Raw genomic sequence first — 21,223 nt, forward strand, 5'->3', positions numbered from 1 at the left:
CTTTATGAGTGGTGGTGTGTGAGTGTCTATAGGTGTATGAGTGCATATGATAGTCCTGTACTGAATGACCATAAGTATGAGTGACTGTACGGAAGAGTGAGTGGATGTGTGTGTAGACCTAAGAATCAGCGAGTGGGTATGTAGTTATTGGTGTTGGAGTGTCAATGGTTTTGAGAATGCCCGTCTGTAATTTAGATTGGGTGTATCAAAGGTTATATTAGGGTGAGAAGATGCATCAAATTATCACATGGATGATGTCATCAGTGATGTCATCAGTGATGTTATTTGAGATGTCATCAGTGATGTCATTAGTGATGTCACTGACAATGCCATGAGTGATGTAATATGTGACGTCATCAACAGTGCATTGCGGGGGCACGAGTTATAGTTCGCTGAACTAACTATAACGGGGGAATTTCACGGGTTTTGTACATAGTGCAATGTCCAACTAACTATAACTTTCCCTAAAACCAATGTTTTTTTCGGTGAATTTCTAAGGTTTTTTAAATGCTAATTTCTAACTATACCGTGCCTGAAACCTGTGGTTTTTTCAGTGAATTTCAAAGTCTTTTAAAGGCTAGCTTCTAACTATCCCTACAGAGGTAGGACATGTGAAGAAAGAAGAAAAAAAGCACAGTAAGAAGCAAAAGAAATGCCGAAAGAAACAACAGAAGTCCACAAAGATGAAGAAAAGTGCAGGAAGAAGGAAGACGTGCAGAAAGAACCAACAGAGGAGCAGAAAGAGGCCTTGTTGCAAAATCATCCTGTGCCCACAACTTTTTCAGACGGGTACTGGTGGTAACTGACTCTGACTAACCAGGCCTAGAGCCAGTGCTATGCTAAAAGGCACTTAGAATACAGTGAAAACACCTACATACACTAGGAACACTATGCGTTGGGGTACCCCTGTGATTAGCATGACCTCCTCTGTAAGTCCCTAGTACGTAATAGGGCAGGGGGATTAAAACTACCATTTGAAACAAGCCATGGGGTGCGTTTGCACAGTGGTGAAGGGAGGGGGGCCTGAGATGACATCTGTGCAAACACGCTCTGTGGCTGTTTTAAGTTGGGAATTAAGTCCCCTTGAATGCTGAGAGTCCCTGGGGTCCAACTAGCCCACCGGGTACCTCCAGTAAGTGCCACAGAGCTGCGTTGCACAGAGGTGTAAAAAGGGGCCACCTGGACTGGACCACCTCCTAAGGCCTCTATTGGCCCCGGGGACCCCAGGGCCGGCCTTTATTTATTTATTATTATTTTTTTCTTTGGGAGTGGGGCTGCATGGCCCCCTCCCAGGCCACTTCTGTCCCCGGGGACCCCATCCCCGGGGCCTAGTCATTGCTTTTTTTTTTTTCAGAGGGCGGCCGTGTGGCCCCCCTCCTCAGGCCTATTATGGCCCCGGGTACCCCATCCCCAGGGGCCTGCCTGGCTTTTTTTTTTAAATGTTTTTAGGGGAGGGGGCGGCGTGGCCCCCGTCCTGGGCCACTTCTGGCCCCTGGGACCCCATACCCCGGGGCCGGCCCTATCCGTTGGGGACCGTGGGGGGTCCTCAATCCCCCATGGTCCCGCTGGCTCCACGCCTCCTGCGGGATTCGGCATTGCTTTTCCACAAGGGGAGCTGCTGACATGCAGCTCTCCTTATGCAAAACCTGCTCTCACTTCAATGAAGCTAAGCAGAGTTTGCAATGACAGGGCGGGAGCCGCCTCCCGGGGTGGGCACCCAAGGCCCTGGATGGTGGCGGTCCCCGTGCCATCATTGGCTCCAGGAGGGGGGCCGTGTGGCCCCCATCCCACTGAATGCAAAGCCCCGGGGGTGGTGGTCCCCGGGGTTCTGTAACGGACCCCCTATTTTGAATAATTAGTGCCCCGGGGAGGTGACGGTCCCCGGGGCATGTGGGGGGGCTTGAGCCCCCCACACAGGTTAATTTTATTTTTTTTAAAGCCCCGGGGGGTGGCAGTCCCTGGGGCTGTGGGGGGCCATGTGCCCCCCGCTTACAATTAATGAAAGCCCCGGGGGATGGCAGTCCCTGGGGCTGTGAGGGGGCTGCGTGCCCCCTGTGCCTGTTTCATGAAGCCCCAGGGAGGTGGCAGTACCCGGGGCAAGTGTGGGGGGATTAGGGTCCCCCCACACTTTTTTTTCAACTGCCCCCGGGACTTGGCCCACCCGGGGGCTTTACTAACATGAAGCGCGGGAGCCAGCGCTTCGTTTTTTTTTGTCAGGATCCACTGATTTTTTTTTTTTAAAAATGCTTTTTTTGGCCCTGGGGTCCTTCTGGGACCCCCTGAGCAGGTCTAGGGGGGTCAGGGTGTTTCTATCCTGCCCCCTTTTCCTGTTTTGCGCATTTGTTTTTCTGTTTTCTTGTGCCTCGGTTCTACACTTCCTGGTTTGGAGTGTTGACAGCCAATTAGCATGAAGCTCGTGATCGGGAGGGTGCACGGATCCACTGCAGCTATAGATATCACTATCTTTATTTTTTAATTTCTCAAAAACTACTGAATGGTTTCACATCATTTTTTAAAAAGGTCGCTTTCTGAGCCAAGCAGTACCTTTTTGCCAAATTTGGTGTAATTAGGTTCAGAAGTTTTTGCTATAGATGTGTCTAAAGTTTCTTATGGGAAATTGATATTTTGACCTCTATTTATTGAATTTCTCAGAAACTATTGAACGGATTTACACCATTTAAAAAATAGGTCTCGTCCTGAACCAAGGGCTACCTTTTTGCAAAGTTTGGTGTAATTCAGTTCAGCAGTTCGGGCTGTAGCCTGTTCCAAAATTTCCTATGGGAAATAACATGGAGAAAATTAGTTTTGTGACCCCCCTTTTGTCTCGGCCACCACTTGACGAATCACCCCCAAACTTTCAGGATAGGAGCCGAGCAGAGCGCCCCACCAGTTTTGAAGATTTCATGAAGATTCGTCATCCGGCGCCAAAGTTATTGGAAAAAGAATGTTACGAATTTCCAATGGATAATAGGTCCTAACTATAACTACCTACTGGCGACCGCCAGTAGATAATATATATATATATATATATATATATATATATATATATATATATATATATATATATATATATATATATATATATATATATATATATATATATGTATATATATATATACACAATCAGAAAAGCGCCAGCCTTCCACGTCAGCATCCGATCTTAGCTAGGCCGTGCAGAGCGAATGGGAAAATGAACAGCCCAGACTAGAGGGCTCAGATACCGTCCCTCGCATAAGAAGTGAATTACCTCCTTCAAGATCAGAGGCAAACGTTGCGTCCTCATGTGCAAAATGTAAAAATAAACAAAACAGGAACCACAAACAAAGGGCAAGACGCCGACAATGCCGCAAACGGCAAAAGGAACAACAACAAACCAGCCATCAGGGGATGTAGGCTCAAGTAAACACAGGAATATCAGGCATGGACTCGCAAATGGTGATCAATTTGACAAAAACAACATTGAGTGAGGACGAGAGAAATATGTTGGCTCTGGGATTATCATTCAGCCCAAAATCTGATTTTGATTACGCCGAAACACATGTGGATATCTATAAATGTATTCGCAAACTTAAACTGCGCAAGTACCACCTCACACAAGGTGCTGACAAAAGTAATACAAACGAAGTGCTACAAATGGATACCGGCAGTCCCTCAATCTTAACTGCAGGGAATGTGGAAATCTTGAGAGACCTTGAACAACTTCGCAATGAACATAGTCAAGGCGAGGTTGGAGTCAGTGGTGTAAATCTGCAACTGGAAGGCACAATAAAAACTCCATTTAGAGCCAAATCAACCTTCTGTCCAATCATGTTGCGAGACAACCTGGATTTATTTAATGACAAAGTTACATATGAAATAAAAAAACTATACACTGCAACAGCAAGAGCTCCCAGAAAATACAACAAACAGGACAATCTATATTATCAGTGAATGGAGAAATTGAAAGATGATGACAACATCATAATACAGCAATCTGATAAAGGGGGCAACGTGGTGTTGGGGCCACGGGATCTATATATGGAGGAAGCCCTCATACATCTTAACAATAGGGATTGTTACAAAAGGGCTACCATCCAGGCTGTAAAGAGTTCATGGAATTAATTTTACAGTAAATTGTTAGCATGGAAAACTGCAGGTTTATTGAGCATTGATGAATTCAAGTTTTTGAAAATTGAACACCCAGTGATCCCCGTGATTTACTTTATACCGAAAATTCACAAAGGGCTGTCTAAACCACCTGACAGGCCAATCATTTCAGGTAGACGTAGCTTGATGGAAAATACTTCCCGCTACGTTGATTTCTTCCTGCAGGAGCACGTGAAAAAACAAACTTCTTATATCCAGGATACTGGTGATATTTTAAGAAAGATTTGTGAGGCGAAGTGGGAAGAAGATTACATACTTATCTCCCTTGACATTTCAGCCCTATACACCAGTATACATCATCATGCTGAAGTTAAAACTGTTGAACATTATTTGAACACCAGGCCCATGTATTTATACATGCATAACAAAATGTTGAGTACCATGATAACTACATGTCTTGAAAAAAAAAAAAGTCTTGTTTCAAAACCAAGTGTTCCAGCAGACAAGAGGAGTTGCCATGGGGGCATGCTTCTCACCAAGTTACACCTGTTTGCATATGGGGTACTGGGAGGAGCAGGTCCTCATGGCAACATATGGTAAAACAGTTCAGAACCATGTTGTGTGTTGGTAGAGATATATTGACAATCTGTTCTTAATTTGGAAAGGCGGAGAGAGCAGAGCCAGACATTTCATTGAACAGATCAACATCAACAGTCTCAATCTTGAATTCACGGAACAAATGAGTAAGGAATCAATCTGCCTTTTAGATGTGGAAGTATATGCAATGCATAACAAATTGTAAACACAATTACACAGAAAACCCACTGCAGGGAATTCGGTGCTGCATGCATCTAGCCATCACCCCAAGCACCTTATCCACAGCATCCCCTATGGGGAAATGCTGTGGATACGCAGGATCTGTAGTAAGGATTCGGACTGTTTCATGGCCCAATGCGTTAGCAGGGATAGGTTAAGAGCAAGCTCGTGCTCAGAAGTGACACTTAACAGTGCCATTGATAAGACCCGTACAATTGATAGATCAGTTGCATTATTAAATTAATCAGCATTAGCAACATCCGAAAATGAGTCACCTATACAAGCAACTCGCCTCCTTTGAACATTTAGTAAGAAACATAAAACCCTGCGTATAATTATAAACAAAAATTGGCTATTGATCCAAAATGATCCAGTACTGGGAAGTAAACTGACTAATTCTCCGAACATCACTTTTAGGAAAGCGCGCTCCATGAACAACTCATTAGTGAGCAGCGGTCCAGAAGTGACGTGTGTTAAAACTTGGCTTAGTGCCAGATCTGGATTTTTTAAATGTACCTCTTGCAAGGCTTGTAAGTATGGGATTAACAAGTCCTCATATACAACACCCTTCAAGTCCAATCCAGTGCCAATCACCAAGGTACTTACTTGTAAAACAGAGTTTGCTGTGTATGTGCTGGAGTGTTCTTGTGGTCTACAGTACGTGGGAAGTACTAAGTTGCAGGTCCACAAACGAATCCTCCAGCACATACAAGCTATGACCAACAACGATGTGACTTACCTGGTTGCGAGACACTTTAAAGATTTCCACAGAAATGATTTAGAAAATTTTAAATATTTTTTCGTGGATACAGTCCTCCCTTTGAGAAGGGGTGACAACCGTGAAGCTCTACTAAGAAGTCTGGAAACTAGGTACATTCTTGAATTAGACAGTAAAATGTCTAATGGCCTCAATTCTAGTGAGGATTTTTATACATGCCTCTAAGTAGTTCTGATCTGCATCATTCCCTTAACATATACTTTTTATCATATTATTGGTAAATTGCTGCTGTCGTCATTATTTTTTTAAGCTTTCACGTATTATAGATAAACACTTTTTCACACATGCACTTTATGAATCGCGTATGTGATTTATTTGGATCATCACTATTTGCCCTTTTATCACTAGCACTTTATGTAGATGAATTGGCTGTGATATATAGGCTTGAACGATTGAACCAACTGAGTGTCTTTGACCATGTTTTATGTAGAAACATTATTAATATGAAACTTAGGTCATTTCAGTGAAGGTATTTTAAACGTTTTTATTGCTTTTACGAAAAGTTTTAGTGATATTATGCCTATTTTAAGTATTTAGTCATATATTTATATATTTATGAATACTTATGAAATCTTTTGCTCATTGGATGTATTTTTTCTAAATTATTGTGTATTATGCAGTATCTATATGCATAAAATGTAGAAAACAGACTATATTCATGTGATTTGTCGATGTCTATGATGACCTCACAAATCAGTCTTGTGATTAAGCATTTGCACTTTAAATGGGTGAAAGCACTCCACGAGAGCGTCATGTGATCAAGGCCTTATATATATCACCAACTTTTCTACTATTAAGAAAAATACAGGACACTCCATGATGCTGAATTTAATTTATTGCAGAAAACAGCCCTCTACCAACGCGTTTCACCTTTTGGCTTGTTCACGGTATGGCAAGCGTTTCTTCCTTTCCGTTTTACATACAATAGTAAATAAACAGTGAAAGCTGACAAGCGTATTACTGGGGCCTTACATTTCTAATTCATGAGCACCATTTTGTAATGTTTGTGCCTGTATCAGAAAGGCTCCATCAGTATTGAATTAAAGTGCAAGTGCAAATTCCTTTCTTACAATATACACATTTGGTTATTTCTTTCATTATATACATCTTAATTTTCTCAAGAGTAATGATTATTTAAGTCCATTTTACACTGAATGTAATATATTACACTTTCGTTCTCGGACAGTTCACATGCTCAACTGACAATCAGAAAATCTTACTCTATACACATATGATATTTTAATCACAGTGTCCGAAATTAACACTGGATTTGATAAATTCCAGTGCATGGTTCCACATCCTGCCCTAGTGGGCCTATAATGTGGAACCAGCCTTTTATTATACAATCCCCTAATACTGCCCCAGTGGGAACTGTTAAATATTTTGGTAGTGTTTCCAACTCTAGGCGATGATTCCCCTCATTAACAATGGCTTATACAAGCCTTACTATACAGTTGTGTGGTTGCCTCCAGATTGCACTAGTTCCTAATTACAAACACAGAAAAAAGAAGAAAAGAAGAACAAAAAAACAAATTGATAATAAAGTTAAAAAGGGAAAAAGAATATATTTACATATTAAAATTACATTTCATACAAAATGCACTTTTTGAAAAGAGATCTAGTACCAAATATACTTGTTTAATTCTTTATTCTCATGGTTCTAACCGAGGAGTGATAACTTTTACTCATATCCTACCCAGACAACCGTAATACATCTCATGCATGCCTATTCAGGTTTATTCCTCCAAGTTCATTTAACCCAGATGGATAGCTAACTGCTCACTGGAATTAAGACCCACAGATGTTAATGTCTCGAAGTCAATGATGTATCTTGACTCCAAGATTCTCAGTTGGCATTCTCTATTGCCACCTCTCTACTGTGGTTTTACCGCATTCAAGATTACATAGGTCAATAACTTGTCATTCTGGCCATGCAGTGCTTTAAAATTCTGAGCTACCGGATATTGTTCATTATAGTGTATTATTGCTTGTTTGTGTTCTAATATCCTTTTTCTGGCTTTGTGTATAGTCCTCCCTATAAAATACATTTTACAGGGACACATCAAAGAATATACACAAAACTCAGTATTGCAATTAAAGCTCCCTTTGATGGTAAATTCCCCTGCTGCTCTTGGGTACCCTCACTTTTGTAAAATTGTTGCTATTTATACATGCCTTGCAGCGCATACAACATGCAAATCCAACTAAGTTGTGATGTTGGCTCTCTGTTATTTGAGTTGTCACCAAGTTGTGACTTAAATGGTCCCTTAGAGGTCTCCCTTTTCTGAAGGTAATGCCGGGGGATTCATGTATATATTTTTCCAGGAACACACCAGTTTTTAAAATATGTCAATTACGACTAAGCAGCTTTCTAATTTTATATGCCTGGTTAGAAAATGTAGTTATGAATCTGATCTGATTTTCAGCATTCCCACTTTCTGCATGTTTAGGGTGTAACAAATAAGATCTGTTTAATCTATCCACCTTTTCTATAGCAGATTATATCACCTTCTTGTTGCACCCTCTTTCACGAATCTCTTGCACATCAGATTTTTTCTGTCATAAATTCTCTATCCGTGCCACTATTTCTTTTAGCTCTGATTAGTTCACCATATTGGATACTCTGAATAAGACTGTATGGGTGAGCACTGGAGGCATACAGAAGACTGCTGCCCGCAGTCTTTTTTTGTGTAGTTTTGTTATCAACTGATTTCCCTGTACTAAATCTTCCACATCTAGGATAATAGCCCTAGTTGTACTAATATGCGATGTGAATTGTAAATTCAGGTTGTTTACATTTAATGATGATAGAAAAGCTGTTGCAGATTGTTCATCTCCCTTCCATATTAAAAAAATATCGTCAATAAACCTGGTCCACATCACAATTTGTTCCCCATACATGTCACAGCAGCTGGACACCTGCTCCTCTCACCAGCCCATGAAATGATTTACATAGCTGGGGGCGAAGCAGGTGCCCATTGCTGTTCCCTGTATCTGCTTGTATATCTTTTGATCAAATTAAAAGAAGGTATTAGTCAAACCATACCATACAATCTCAGTTAGCATTTCAGTATGAAGTAGTAATGATACTGATCTAGCACATAGGAAATGGCGAATGTACTGGATCACCAGGGCATGTCTGATAGAAGTGTAGAGACTTGTCACATCTAATGTAATTAGCAGGTAATCTTTTTCCCACATCAATCCATCAATTAAATCTAGAAAATGCATGGTGTCTTTTAAGTACGCTGGTAGGGCTATTACAAACGGTCTTAGATAAAAATCAATGTATTTTAGGTCATCTCAAGTTGTGAGCCCATGGAGGAAACTATAGACCTCCCTGGGGGGTTAACGGCATTTTTATGTAATTTTGGGAGAAGATACAATATCAGAGACTTTGCATGTTTACAACCTAGACTTCGATACTCCTCCCATTCCAATAATTCTTTGTCCCTCCACTCAGATAACATTTCATTGCTTTTTACATTTGATGCTACCTCCTCTGATTTAGATGACAGTTGATAGCAAGACTGGTCACTAAGTTGTCGCAAGCCTTCACTCAAATAGTCCTCTTTAGCCCACACAACAACGTTGCTCCCTTTATCGGACTGCCTTATAACAATGGATTGGTCTTTTCTCGAACCCTCCAACGCCTTAACCTGGCCGCTGTGAGTTTGTGTTTGGACTGGTTCCTAGATGTATATCTCATCTTTTTTAGATCCATGACAAAACTCTTTTGGAATACTTCTAATACATCACAGTGTACTGTTGGTGTAAAGGTTGCCTTAGGCCTCGAACCACTTGCACAAACGACGTTAACTGTAACATTCAAGTTATCAAGATACATATATGGATCATCATGATGTTCCACATTGTCGTCCAATTGGGCTAATGTACGTAATATTTCCACATCTGCTATACATAGAGTGTTAGGCATTGCTGCAGTCTCTTGCCTCCTAATTCTAGGTTCTTACAAGTGAAACCATTTCTTGAGTTTTAACTTTCTTAAAAAACAAAATACATCGATACGCGTTTGCACATAATCCAAGTTCATAGTTGGACAGAAAGAGTGATAACAGATTCATATCTGTAATTTACAACTCACGTTTGGAAAGATTGACTACAGTGATTTAATTCCCCTCTTTGCTCTGGTTGTCATTGGCGCCGGCTTGTTGGAATCTTCCTTTCCATCTTGCCCTTGCTTTCTTGTTCCTCTTGTTCCTCTGGTTCTTCTGCGAAGTCCTCGTCCTCTGCCTCTCTAAAAATCCTGCTCCACGACTTGTTGATTCTGTTTGGCTCTATTGAGTAACTGAAATTGCTTCAGGAAATTACTTCTGCCCTCATTGCTCGTTGGATGATGTCATCAGTGATGTCATTTGAGATGTCATCAGTGATGTCATCAGTGATGTCACTGACCATGTCATGAATGATGTAATATGTGACGTCATCAGCAGTGCATTGCGGGGGCGCAAGTTATAGTTAGCTGAACCAACTATAACAGGGGAATTTTTTATGGTTTTTTATGGAAATGTCCAAGTAACTATAACATGTCTGAAACCTATGTTTTTTAAGTGAATTTCTAAGGTTTTTTAAATCCTAATTTCTATCTACAACGTGCCTGAAACCTATGGTTTTTTCAGTGAATTTCAATGTTATTTTTAAAAGCTAACTTCTAATTATAATGTTCATTTAACCTATAGTTTTTTCTGACACCCAAGAAGGACACAACACCCACTGCCACAACCCTCAGGACCTCCCCCTTGTACCACCTCTCTCCCTACTACCACCAAAAGGGAGTGCAGAACAGGACAGCGAACCCTCCAAAAACGGCATGGCCCCTCAGCCATATAATAGCTCAATGTTGGGAAATGCGGCAATCGTTTTTTATGTAAATTTGAATGTTCTTTTTAAATACTAATTTCTAACTTTAATGTTCCTGAGGCCTATGTTTTCTTGTGAATTTCATAGGTTATTTAAATACTAATTTCTAATTATAATGTTCATAAAACCTATGTTTTGCTCAGTAATTTTGAAAAAAAAGTGATATTTTGTAACTTTAATATTCTAAAAACAGTTTTGGTAATTTTTTATTTGTTATTTAAACTATATAATGTCTTCTTGATTTTTAAATATTAAACACCTACATACAGTATGAAAGGGAGCCCAGCCTAGAGCCACATCTGAAGACCAACACATGTCATAGACCTACTGATCAAGCAGCTCCGACACCCACAAGCACCACAACACCCACCACCACCCCCAGGAACCCCCCTACCACCGAGGCAGCGCAGAACAACACAGCGAACTTTCCGAAAATGGCATGGCCCCTCAGCCACACAATAGCTGAATATTGGGACAGGTGTGAACAAACTATATGTGAAGGAAGCAATTCACCCATGAATAAAAATGCACACAATGCAAAGTGTAGCGGTGATGTGCTGGACCCATTTCAGTATGCAGAACACACACCTCTCCATGTGCACAAATACTACTGGTGCTTGTAGTGTTGTGGACAATGGACACAACCATGTTACGTCAAACAGTTGGGAAGATCTCAGTCATGTAGCTCTATCGTCCCCCCTGTATCATAAGCATAACCGGAGTGGGCTGATCCGACGTACGCCACTTCAGCGTAGGAGTGTGAATAAATAGGCCGGGGCTCTGGGTGTGGTTCACTTGTGAACTGTGAAGACCAACGACTGTGCCAGAGCGGCGGGCCTCACCCTGCCACGAGGCTGCCGCCATCACTGCAGGTCTCCTCGAACTCAGGCCCCCTGCGAATCCAGCGGCACAGCACTGCAGACCTATGTCTGTACAGACTACTGCCTTTGATCTACACTGCGGACAGCAGGCATCACAATTCACATGGAGTAGCGATTGCAGATGACGTAGTCCAGTACGCAAGATACATTGCTCCCAGTGCGGCCCTCTTGGACTACGCATCACCGCAGGGTGCACACAGGCTGAGTGCTTCAGGTGCCACTATTTCAGTGCACCATAAGTCATCACAAGGAAGAGTGAGCAGTTTTATGTCAGCAGTGAGGCATACTATCACTCGAAAATCGAATTGAGGCAGAATTCAATAGACAAAAGACATTGGTCCGAGTGCGGCCCCCCAGACCACGCATCATCGCAGGGAACGTACATGCTCAGCGCCAAAGGTACTTCTAACTCACTGCCCACAAGTCATTGCCATGTGGCCTTATTGAGGAAGAATTCAATGCAAGCCGCAACACATGGTGCCACTAACCCTGTTCAACAGAAGCCGATCCCAAATGTGGAACTGTGTCCTGAGTCCTGAATGGCAGTGACCCCAAGTCCGTGGCAGTGACCACAGCACCAGACTTCCTTTGATCAGTTAGGCATATTTCCATATGCAAGGCCAGCGACACGTGGTGCCACTAACCCTGTACAACACAAGGCGCGACACGTGGTGCCACTAACCCTGTTCAACACAAGCCAATCCCACATGTGGAACTGTGTCCTGAGTCCTGAATGGCAGTGACCCCAACTTCATGGCAGCTACCACAGCACCAGACTCCCTTCGATTAGTGACACGTATTTGCATATGGAAGGCTGGCGACACGTGGTGCAACTGAACCTAAACTACGCAGGCCAGTAGAGCCACCAACCTATGCACGTGGCTGTGGACCCTTGCTCACTGCTACCTTTGCCCTACACTGCGATCAGCAGGGCTCACAATTCAGAGTGACTGCCGATTGCAGATGGAGCAGTCCAGTAGGCAACAGACATTGCTACCAGTGCAGCCAGCTCGTACCAGGTATCATCGCTGACTGCGCACACGCTAAGTGCTTCAAGTACCACTAACTCTGTGCAGCTCAAGTCAACGCCACATGGCTGTGGGCCCTTGATGATCGCTGCCTCCGGCCTACAATGCGGTTAGCAGCGCTAACAATTCAAGATTAGTGCCGATGCAAATTGTGTAAGAGAGTATAATCGGTTAAGAAGACTGTATGCTCCCAATCTGTGCAGCTCAAGTCAACGTCACGTGGCTGTGGGTCTTTCCTGACCGCTGCCTCCGACCTACACTGTGGAAGACTGGCGACACGTGGTGCCACTAACCCTGTTCAACACAAGCTGCGACACGTGGTGTCACTAACCCTGTTCAACACAAGCCAGCAACACATGGTGCCACTAACCCTGTTCATCACAAACCGATCCCACATGTGTAACTGTGTCCTGAGTCCTGAATGGCAGTGACCCCAAGTCCGTGGCAGCGACCACCGCACAAGACTCCCTTTGATCAGTGGGGCATATTTCCATATGCAAGGCTGGCGACACGTGGTGCCACTAACCCTGTTCAACACAAGCCGATCCCACATGTGGAACTGTGTCCTGACTCCTGAATGGCAGTGACCCCAACTTCATGGCAGCGACCACAGCACCGGACTCCCTTCGATTAGTGAGGCGTATATGCATATGGAAGGCTGGTGACATGTGGTGCCACTGAACCTGAACTACGCAGGCTGGTGGGGCCACCAACCTATGCACGTTGCTGTGGGCCCTTGCTCACCGCTACCTCTGGCCTACACTGCGGTCAGCAGGGCTCACAATTCAGATAAAGTCACGATTGCAGATGACACAGTCCAGTAGACAAGAGACATTGTTCCCAGTGCCGCCCGTCCGCACCAAGCAGCTTCACAGGCTCATACACTCTCAATGCTTCTGGTGCCACTAACTGTGCACCTCAACTCAATGCCTCGTGGCTATGGGCCCTTGCTGACCGCTACCTCTGGCCTACACTGCAGTCATCAGGGCTCACAATTAAAATTAAGTCTTGATTCATTAATTACAGAGTCCAGTAGGCAAGTAACTATCACAGGCCTAAAACCTACATAATATCCTTTTAGTATCCGTGCTTCAAGAACTTTTTTTATATCAGTTATAGCTTTAGTACAATCACCAAATTCATCTTCAAGTGCAAACGAACACTCAGTAGCAGTCTACACTGTGGGCAGCTGAGCTCCCAATTCTAATTTTGGACACGTGGTGCCACTAACCCTGTTCAACACAAGCCGCGACATGTGGTGCTGCTGGAGCAGAGTTTTCTGTTGAAAATTTATCGTGTTTTAAGCTCCAGTTTTGTCTATATGTTATGATTTAAACTACTAATTTGAAAACACTAATAAATAGTTTGTTTTGTTAAAAGTCTGAACTAACCAACATTACTAATGAGAGGAAACGATTACACGTGGGTCGCATATATGTTGCTTAATAATAATGTGCGGTTTAACTAAATGAGTGTTGTAAATGTGCTATTTGTTTCATGTTTATGCTTTTAAAATAACGTGTACTAATGCTTTATTGCGTTGCAGAAGACTAGATAATTACATACACATATGGGTATTAGTGGGAATTAACACTGTTTAATTATTATGCTGTGGTAACGTTGTTTTGTGTTTCTTTTAATTAAGATGGTCCGTTTTGGCCTAAAACAAGATGGCTGCCTTTTACAGCCTGCACTCGAGTGATTGAATTTTGATGAGAGGCCTTGCTGAACATGGTCGAGAGTCACCTGACCGCAGCCTTTGCCTGGTTAGAAAGCTTTCCGTGAGGACAGCAGTTCTGGGAACGTTTCCAGCTGCCTTTGGACAAGGATAAAGCCACAATGAACAATTGCGGTGGCTCTGCTAAGATATCAAGGAAGAACATTTATGAAAAATACATTTGTAAACTCGAGTTTCCTTCTTCCGTTTTTTTTTTATTTTTGTGATTTTTCCTGAGCGGAGGTTTTCTAAATGTAACTGAATGGCATCCTTTCCTGTCCGCTCTGCTCAGCGGTTCAACGGATATCTGACATTTGTTTGTAACTTTTGTTCGTAACTTTTCCTATAAAAATGTTAGACTAGAGAGGGTCCGTGTTCATTGGTGTTCGTTCATCGTGTCCATTGCGTTCAGTGCGTTCCTTGCAGTTCATCGCGTTTTGGACTTCTTCCTGAACCTATGCTGAGGACGGCATCTCGAGAGATTTTACTGAGAGACCTGTCCCGACCCTTTAGCTAGAATAGGTAACTATGAGAATAATGATTTTGCTAATGATTGACTTTCATTTTTGAACTAATTTAGATAAATAAGCATTTGTTTGAATTACGTTGTTGAGTGTTCATTTCTTGTCATTTATTGAGTTTCAAATGTATTTCCTATGTTTAAAAGCATGACTCAGGGCAATAACATTCAGGTTGCATTGACCTCATTGTAGATGCAGATTGGTTCTCCTATATTCAGTGTGGATAGAGTAATAGTGTGAATTTAGTGTGATGGGCCCTAGCGTATGATGTGTGTTTGTGCATGTGACTGTAGGTTTACTCTGTCCTTGGAAGCAGGGAGAATTTATATGAGCCGATCTGCAGCAGTGCCACTAACCCTGTTCAACACAAGCCGGTGACACGTGGTGCCACTAAACCTGTTCAACACAAGCCAATCCCACATGTGGAACTGTGTCCTGAGTCCTGAATGGCAGTGACATCAAGTCCGTGGCAGCGACCACAGCACCAGAATCCTTTCGATCAGTGAGGCATATTTCCATATGCAAGGCTGGTGACACTTGGCGCCACTAAACCTGTTCAACACGAGGCGCGACACGTTGTGCCACTAACCCTGTTCAATATAAGCCGATCCCACATATGGAACTGTGTCCTGAGTCCTGAATGGCAGTGACCCCAACTTTGTGGCAGTGACCACAGCACCAGACTCCCTTCAGTTTTATTTGTTGTTGTTTTGTTTAAATAAAATGTTTTATATGTAAATCTATACATGACTAAGATTCTTGTTTGCCCAACCGCACAGGGACAATTCCGGCCCAAGAAGGTTGTTGGGGGTATGTTGGTAATGTGGGAAGAGGGTGCGTTACCTGTTGATGTGGGGAGAGGCAGCATGAAAGGGGTATCTCTCACAGAAAGAACACCGGTATATTTTCAGAAACGCCTCGGACAGATGCCAGCTGACGGACTGAATCACAAAATGGCTTTTCAATGCTTCTGTAGTGTGATTTATGAACAGTTCGCACCCAGGCTCGCAGAGGGACAACTGCGGCCCATCCACTCGACTCACAGTTGCAGTACAATGAGCCGTCCGCTCCCAAAGGAACAGCAGCGTAGTAGGTCGCAGAGGTACATGCACAGCAGCGTACTGGCTTGCAAAGGTAGAGAGCTGCGAGCCGACGGACTTGCTTCTAACGGCATAGCTGTGAAGTGGTGTTGTTGGGCAGAGGGAGCATGAAAGGGTTATCTCGCACAGACAGAGCTCCTGTATATTAAATTTCCCCTGGGACCTTTCTTTTATATTTTCATTTGATGCAAGAAAGAGCGCTTTCTGGACCAAGACCTTTCTCCCTACCAAATTTGATATAATACCATTCAGCAGTTTGACCTGTAGCTTTGTCGAAAGTTTCCTATGGAAAATCCTTTGAGAAAACACGTTTTCACCCCCTCTGCATAGCTACCTGTCGCAGGCGTACTCGCTGTTGGTGTGCAGGTCAGTGGTCTAGTTGTCAACATGTCACGGCCACTCCGTGAGGGCAGGTTTGCACACACACCACACCCATCTGGCATATGCGTCACAGGCCATGTGACCACGCAAATATAATGAATCGACAACGTCACATCTTTTATTGTCGGTTGTGACTGGATGGTGGACGCTCCACGGGTCTCAATCATAAAGAGTCCATGAAAAGTTGCGCAGAGGGTTAGTCGCTAGGGGTGGGCGGAATTTGCGAAATTAACTTTCGCAAATTATCGCGAACATGTTTAAAATTATCGCAAACAAGCGGAAATATCGCGAAGATGCGGAAGTTTTTTTCCGGCATGTTCGCAAGATTTTCTGCATGGTTGTGGGTCGCCAACTTACCCAAGTGGTTGCTTGCAGGCGCGGCCATCTTGTTTTGAGCTGTCTCGCGGTGCATGATCGCGAGAAGAAAGACGTGATCGCGCGACGCATGACGTCACTGCGAGCGCGAACTGTCGTGAGACAGCGCAAATGGCTAAAAACAATACAACATCTCATGGAGAACGCGACCGGATCAAGAAAACTTGTCGGCGAACGCAGGGATTCAGGTAAGGCGATCGCGCGTGCGCGAGAATGTATTATTTTACAGCGCGAGCAAGAAACAAATTATCGCCAAGCTGCGGAAACCGGAATTTTTGACATTTTCGCGCTCTCCGCGGAACGCGAAAATGTCAAATTATCGCAATTTTCGCGAACCGAACGAAATTTTCGCCCAGGCCTATTAGTCGCACCCTGAGCTGTATGGCCGTCAGGGGCCTACTACCACATGGCGCGGACTTGAGTTGCACAGGGTTAGTGCCACCCGCAGCTGATGTGGCTGTCAAGGGCCTGCCACCATGTGCCGCGGACTTGAGTTGCACAGGGTTAGTGCCACCAGAAGATGATGTGGCCATCAGGGGCCTACTACCACGTGGCGCGGACTTGAGTTGCACAGGGTTAGTGCCACCTAAAGCTGATGTGGCCGTCAGGGGCCTACCAGCACGTGGCGTGGACTTGAGTTGCACAGGGTTAGTCACAACCTAAGTTGTATGGCCATCAGCAGCCTACCACCACGTGTCGTTGACTTGCGTTGCTCAGGGTTAGCGGCACCAAAAGCTGATGTGGTCTCCGCCATTGATGTCTCAGGACTCAGCGACATGTGTGGGATCTGCTGGGTCTCGGAGCGGGTCCACATAATGTGCACCAAGGCATATTTGGTCTTGGATGCGCAGGGGCGGCAGTGTCTCTCTCTCTCTCTCTCTTCCCTCTCTTCACTCTCTCTCTCACTCTCTTCCTTCCTTCCCTTCTATCTCTCTCACTCTCTCTCCCTTCTCCCTTTCTCACTCCCTTTCTTTCCTTCCCTTTCTTTTTCTCTCTGGCTTTTTATCCTTCTCTCTTTCTTTGTGTCTCACTCCTTTGATATGCACATTGTACACGTCCTTATTTTGTGCTTCATTTCCCAGGCTGTGTCGTTGACATTGATGGACCCGACAGGAGTCTTCCGCCTTGATGTTTTGTGTTGAATTTGTTAAATTTAGTTTATCCTCTATATGTACGTAAACGGAAAAATAAAGTTTGAAAAAAAAGAAAATTTCAAGAACGTTTTTGGTTGTTACTTAAGTGCTGTGTGACTCTTTCTCGTTCTTATTACTGTTATTTGGTGGTGTCCATCATGGTGATACATTTTGGGGTGGTTATCGCGGGAATACTGGTGATGTCTGCAGTTTGCACTAGCTTCTGAATAGTGTATTAGATTTATCTCAACTTTAGTTGCATTAAAGTGCTGATAATGAGATGCAGAGTAGGCGTTCCCGTGCAAAAACACACGAGGTGCACCTTTGCGATTTTTTCTAAATACTAAAATCCTGTATTGAATTGTACTGTGGTAGTGGGTGCATTTACAGTGTACACACAAAATTAATTAAGAAATCTCATTGTATTTATATTGATTGGGAATAGTGGGTCAGGTGCTGGATCTTGACGGAATACAATGCCCAGTTTGTTTATATTTCTGTTCACGAAAAAAACACATCACAACTTTCACAACTAAAGGCAAAAACTGCGATGCAAAACAAATTCCGGCGATTGCCGCATTAGCACCAGGGATTTTACACCTGCTTTCTGCTGGTGTTAAGCAGGATGACTACCTGCAGCATGAAAGGGAACACAGCCAAGAGCCACACCGGAACACCCACAGGTGCCATAGAGTCAATGAGCATGATACACGGATACCCATGATCTGAGCAAGTGTGTCCGTGTGGTCATTGTGTTAGCATGAGCCCTGCTACATCACAGTGTGCTGTCTTCAGCGGATGTTACCATGTCACCTCAGCATTGGCAGTGAGCCTGGACATGTAGCTACACACGCAACCTCCTGCATGCACAAGCGGCGTGTGCTGGTCCGGCGTACACAGGTCAGCGCAGGGGTGTGCCTATCCGGCAAGGGGAACGGAGTGTCTTGGACATGTCCATGTGCAAGAAGTGCGGTAAGTGTGTCTCTGTGTTCTGGTGTGGACGCCACAAGGGCCGCAGTAGTCGATGTTGTAAAGTGGCATGCACCACCTCCAAACGGCAGTATCATGGTGTGATTGGAATGCCACAGGACATGAGCAAATAGGCATTACAATGGTGTGCCATCGGAGTGCACAGGATAGAAAAGCGCAGCGCACAAAAGTATGGGGGCTCGTGGGAGGAAGGAGCAGCTGTTTGGCAATGTAACACACAGTGAACCCGCCCATGTGCCACGTGCTGGCAATCTCATCCATGATGACCAGTGTCGCAGACATCCCACAACACCCACGACCGGCCTTTGTACACATCCTGTATGAATGAAGCTGGAGAAGTTACTGTAGGGATGAAAGGTTCTTTGTCTGAGCTATCTTGCACTAACACATCTGCTGCTTCGAGAAGGAACTTGCAAGTTGCCAGCCCCCCCAGTGTATCTGTCTCCCACACTATGCACTGCCCAATTTGAGAACAACGAGTACACATCCCACACTCAAAAGTCCTTTGTCATAGTTAGCGTGCGTGAAATGGCCTTGACATCTACTCCCACCACACCCCTGCCCTGCACCCATTGCACACAGACCAGGCTCATTGCACCAAGCTGTGCCATTTCATCCACAAGACTGGCACACGGCAAGCCAGTGCAGCTACAAGCTGAGCCACTGATGCAATAGCAGGGCATCCCAAACACACGTTCGACTCCATTCACGTCCACCTATACCTTGCACGTCTGTTGCATGTCCTGGGTGCACTGCCTTTTGCAGTGCTGCGGATCACTTACCGGCTGAACTTCCGCATTGCATACGTCACCTTCGTTCAACCTGTATTGCAATGTCGCATGTGCCTATCCGAGTGGTGCATGGACGTGTGTCTCTACAACGTGTGGGTAGCTGAAATGGATTACGACATGTGTGTGCACCCCCTGTTGGCCCACAACCAGGAGTGTCATGGTGATGCCCGTTTATGGTATGCATGGATGTTTGGCATGCATGTTGGGAACTGGGCCTGGGAGATTGCATGTGTCGTAGTATGCAGTGAGCAAATTGACCCACTTACCGATTCTGCTTTGGTGCACATTAGGTACATTGGTTGGAGTCAGCAAATCTGTCCCGGTCAGCTGATGGATTACATCGACGACATGTCAAATATTGTGGCCAACCATCACTCATTAGAGATAGTGGCTTACTTAGCCACACTCGAGTTCATGGATGAGTGACAAGGTACCTGCAAACATGACTCGATGTGCCACATTGCACATTTCCTGCCACATCATTGCACGTTGTGCATTTGGTCGCATGTCCCAAGACAACAGTGGACATGGCTGCATTGCCGTTGACTCATGTCCGAGGCGCGGACAACCAACGCTGCTTGACACTGACGTGTGTTGGTATTGGACTACCCCGAGGTGAACATGGACATTTACCTACCTTATTCAGGCATACTGCTGCATTTGTCTGCATATCGTGGCACTACTCTTGGCCGTACTGACACACACTTTTTTTTAATAAAGTTTCCACATTTTCATTTGTCTCGAAATGTGTTTTGTCTTCATTTGTATACCAATGTGTATGTCACGGACTCTCTGGCTGCCAGCCATACGTGAATTGCTACCCCATCAGGACTGTGGGTTTGTACTTATGCATTCTCATGTGCCTGTTTCGTACTGACGCTTTTGTATGTTTATCCACCACTGGCGAGTGCATTTGTGTCCTGTGTTTGCTTGTGCAAATGTTTGTGTTTGGACAACATTGTTTTAGATGTTGGTGTGCTCTGCTTCCTATGTGTGTGTGCTGCATTGTGTGTGAGATGTCCCTTCATGTGAGGTTTTGTTCACCCTTCTCCCTTTCAGGCAGAGTGGTTTTCACTTCTGTGCTTGTTCAGTGGTGTGATGTTGGCGGGTTGTGTGACTTGTGCTCCTTGTTGGTGTGTTTCATTTTAGCCATGGTTTGTCTGTAGTTGTGGTGTACTTAATAGTGCATGTGTGCCATTGTGCCCTCTCCCCCCATCCCCCCACTCCCTGCTTGTTCCTCTTCCTGTTGCTGTTGTGTCTGTAATTTTGTTACTCCACACATAAATACATGTAAAGAACGAACTAGAATAGTTCCTTGATTCTTTTAGATTGCAAAACTTCTCTCTATTGGCTATTTTTGAATTTTCCATATAAACAGTTTTTTTAATATTCAAGGACACATAGAAGTCAGAAGTGCAACATGTTCTATCAACACACTTTCTAGAACATTCTACAACATGTGCAGGTTAAAAGTTCATCAATTTTTTTAAACCTGACGATGTTTTTTGCAACATTTTCTCGAACAGTTACCGGCACGTGCAGGTTAAAAGTTCACGATTATTTTAGGTTCGAACAGTGCCTTCCAAATGCAAGTAGCAGGTGTGGTTGAGTTGACCAAATGTTATCCTAAGATATGTACTCCACGTTTAAACTGCTTTTTCTTAACCAATCACAAAGATGCTTTTCCACAAAACGAATGTGCACCCTACTTTTAAAAAACAATGCTTTTCGTCTCCAAATCAGTT

The sequence above is a fragment of the Triturus cristatus genome, chromosome 6, assembly GCF_964204655.1.
Source record: "Triturus cristatus chromosome 6, aTriCri1.1, whole genome shotgun sequence".
NCBI lineage: Eukaryota > Metazoa > Chordata > Amphibia > Caudata > Salamandridae > Triturus > Triturus cristatus.